This window comes from Pseudophryne corroboree, chromosome 8 (assembly GCF_028390025.1).
Source record: "Pseudophryne corroboree isolate aPseCor3 chromosome 8, aPseCor3.hap2, whole genome shotgun sequence".
Classification (NCBI taxonomy): domain Eukaryota; kingdom Metazoa; phylum Chordata; class Amphibia; order Anura; family Myobatrachidae; genus Pseudophryne; species Pseudophryne corroboree.
The window spans coordinates 23,411,312-23,415,969 of NC_086451.1; positions in this window are offsets into that span (position 1 = coordinate 23,411,312).

Genomic DNA, 4,658 nt, shown 5'->3' on the forward strand with positions numbered 1-4,658 from the left:
TAATGAGATGAAATTAATATATATATATATATATATATATATATAATATCACTAGTACTGCAGCTGGACAGGTATATATATTTATTATGTAATGACTGATGACGGACCTGCTGGACACTGTCAGCTCAGCAGCACCGCAGACTGCTACAGTAAGCTACTATAGTAGTATGTATCAAGAAGAAAGAGGAAAAAAAAACCACGGGTAGGTGGTATACAATTATGGATGGACCAGCGACTGCCGACACAGAGGTAGCTACAGCCGTGGACTACCGTACTGTGTCTGCTGCTAATATAGACTGGATGATAATGAGATGAAATTAATATATATATATATATATATATATATATATATATATATATACTATCACTAGTACTGCAGCCGACAGGTATATATATTTATTATGTAATGACTGATGACGGACCTGCTGGACACTGTCAGCTCAGCAGCACCGCAGACTGCTACAGTAAGCTACTATAGTAGTATGTATCAAGAAGAAAGAGAAAAAAAAAACCACGGGTAGGTGGTATACAATTATGGGATGGACCAGCGACTGCCGACACAGAGGTAGCTACAGCCGTGGACTACCGTACTGTGTCTGCTGCTAATATAGACTGGATGATAATGAGATGAAATTAATATATATATATATATATATATATATATATATATAATATCACTAGTACTGCAGCCGGACAGGTATATATATTTATTATGTAATGATTGATGACGGACCTGCTGGACACTGTCAGCTCAGCAGCACCGCAGACTGCTACAGTAAGCTACTATAGTAGTATGTATCAAGAAGAAAGAGAAAAAAAAAAACCACGGGTAGGTGGTATACAATTATGGATGGACCAGCGACTGCCGACACAGAGGTAGCTACAGTCGTGGACTACCGTACTGTGTCTGCTGCTAATATAGACTGGATGATAATGAGATGAAATTAATATATATATATATAATATCACTAGTACTGCAGCCGGACAGGTATATATATTTATTATGTAATGACTGATGACGGACCTGCTGGACACTGTCAGCTCAGCAGCACCGCAGACTGCTACAGTAAGCTACTATAGTAGTATGTATCAAGAAGAAAGAGAAAAAAAAAAAACACGGGTAGGTGGTATACAATTATGGATGGACCAGCGACTGCCGACACAGAGGTAGCTACAGCCATGGACTACCGTACTGTGTCTGCTGCTAATATAGACTGGATGATAATGAGATGAAATTAATATATATATATATATATAATATCACTAGTACTGCAGCCGGACAGGTATATATATTTATTATGTAATGACTGATGACGGACCTGCTGGACACTGTCAGCTCAGCAGCACCGCAGACTGCTACAGTAAGCTACTATAGTAGTATGTATCAAGAAGAAAGAGAAAAAAAAAACCACGGGTAGGTGGTATACAATTATGGATGGACCAGCGACTGCCGACACAGAGGTAGCTACAGCCGTGGACTACCGTACTGTGTCTGCTGCTAATATAGACTGGATGATAATGAGATGAAATTAATATATATATATATATATATATATAATATCACTAGTACTGCAGCCGGACAGGTATATATATTTATTATGTAATGACTGATGACGGACCTGCTGGACACTGTCAGCTCAGCAGCACCGCAGACTGCTACAGTAAGCTACTATAGTAGTATGTATCAAGAAGAAAGAGAAAAAAAAAACCCACGGGTAGGTGGTATACAATTATGGATGGACCAGCGAGTGCCGACACAGAGGTAGCTACAGCCGTGGACTACCGTACTGTGTCTGCTGCTAATATAGACTGGATGATAATGAGATGAAATTAATATATATATATATATATAATATCACTAGTACTGCAGCCGGACAGGTATATATATTTATTATGTAATGACTGATGACGGACCTGCTGGACACTGTCAGCTCAGCAGCACCGCAGACTGCTACAGTAAGCTACTATAGTAGTATGTATCAAGAAGAAAGAGAAAAAAAAAAAACACGGGTAGGTGGTATACAATTATGGATGGACCAGCGACTGCCGACACAGAGGTAGCTACAGCCGTGGACTACCGTACTGTGTCTGCTGCTAATATAGACTGGATGATAATGAGATGAAATTAATATATATATATATATATATAATATCACTAGTACTGCAGCCGGACAGGTATATATATTTATTATGTAATGACTGATGACGGACCTGCTGGACACTGTCAGCTCAGCAGCACCGCAGACTGCTACAGTAAGCTACTATAGTAGTATGTATCAAGAAGAAAGAGAAAAAAAAAACCACGGGTAGGTGGTATACAATTATGGATGGACCAGCGACTGCCGACACAGAGGTAGCTACAGCCGTGGACTACCGTACTGTGTCTGCTGCTAATATAGACTGGATGATAATGAGATGAAATTAATATATATATATATATATATATAATATCACTAGTACTGCAGCCGGACAGGTATATATATTTATTATGTAATGACTGATAACGGACCTGCTGGACACTGTCAGCTCAGCAGCACCGCAGACTGCTACAGTAAGCTACTATAGTAGTATGTATCAAGAAGAAAGAGAAAAAAAAAACCACGGGTAGGTGGTATACAATTATGGATGGACCAGCGACTGCCGACACAGAGGTAGCTACAGCCGTGGACTACCATACTGTGTCTGCTGCTAATATAGACTGGATGATAATGAGATGAAATTAATATATATATATATATAATATCACTAGTACTGCAGCCGGACAGGTATATATATTTATTATGTAATGACTGATGATGGACCTGCTGGACACTGTCAGCTCAGCAGCACCGCAGACTGCTACAGTAAGCTACTATAGTAGTATGTATCAAGAAGAAAGAGAAAAAAAAAAACCACGGGTAGGTGGTATACAATTATGGATGGACCAGCGAGTGCCGACACAGAGGTAGCTACAGCCGTGGACTACCGTACTGTGTCTGCTGCTAATATAGACTGGATGATAATGAGATGAAATTAATATATATATATATATATATATAATATCACTAGTACTGCAGCCGGACAGGTATATATATTTATTATGCAATGACTGATGACGGACCTGCTGGACACTGTCAGCTCAGCAGCACCGCAGACTGCTACAGTAAGCTACTATAGTAGTATGTATCAAGAAGAAAGAGAAAGAAAAAAACCACGGGTAGGTGGTATACAATTATGGATGGACCAGCGACTGCCGACACAGAGGTAGCTACAGCCGTGGACTACCGTACTGTGTCTGCTGCTAATATAGACTGGATGATAATGAGATGAAATTAATATATATATATACAGGTTGAGTATCCCTTATCCAAAATGCTTGGGACCAGAGGTGTTTTGGATATGGGATTTTTCCGTATTTTGGAATAATTGCATACCATAATGAGATATCATGGTGTTGGGACCTAAATCTAAGCACAGAATGCATTTATGTTACATATACACCTTATACACACAGCCTGAAGGTAATTTTAGCCAATGTTTTTTGTAACTTTGTGCATTGAACAAAGTGTGTGTACATACACACAATTCATTTATGTTTCATATACACCTTATACACACAGCCTGAAGGTCATTTAATACAATATTTTTAATAACTTTGTGTATTAAACAAAGTTTGTATACATTGAAACATCAAAAAACAAAGGTTTCACTATCTCACTCTCGCTCAAAAAACTCCGTATTTCGGAATATTCCGTATTTCGGAATATTTGGATATGGGATACTCAACCTGTATATATATATATATATAATATCACTAGTACTGCAGCCGGACAGGTATATATATTTATTATGTAATGACTGATGACGGACCTGCTGGACACTGTCAGCTCAGCAGCACCGCAGACTGCTACAGTAAGCTACTATAGTAGTATGTATCAAGAAGAAAGAGAAAAAAAAAAACCACGGGTAGGTGGTATACAATTATGGATGGACCAGCGACTGCCGACACAGAGGTAGCTACAGCCGTGGACTACCGTACTGTGTCTGCTGCTAATATAGACTGGATGATAATGAGATGAAATTAATATATATATATATATATATATAATATCACTAGTACTGCAGCCGGACAGGTATATATATTTATTATGTAATGACTGATGACGGACCTGCTGGACACTGTCAGCTCAGCAGCACCGCAGACTGCTACAGTAAGCTACTATAGTAGTATGTATCAAGAAGAAAGAGAAAAAAAAAAACCACGGGTAGGTGGTATACAATTATGGATGGACCAGCGACTGCCGACACAGAGGTAGCTACAGCCGTGGACTACCGTACTGTGTCTGCTGCTAATATAGACTGGATGATAATGAGATGAAATTAATATATATATATATATATATATATATAATATCACTAGTACTGCAGCCGGACAGGTATATATATTTATTATGTAATGACTGATGACGGACCTGCTGGACACTGTCAGCTCAGCAGCACCGCAGACTGCTACAGTAAGCTACTATAGTAGTATGTATCAAGAAGAAAGAGAAAAAAAAAACACGGGTAGGTGGTATACAATTATGGATGGACCAGCGACTGCCGACACAGAGGTAGCTACAGCCGTGGACTACCGTACTGTGTCTGCTGCTAATATAGACTGGATGATAATGAGATGA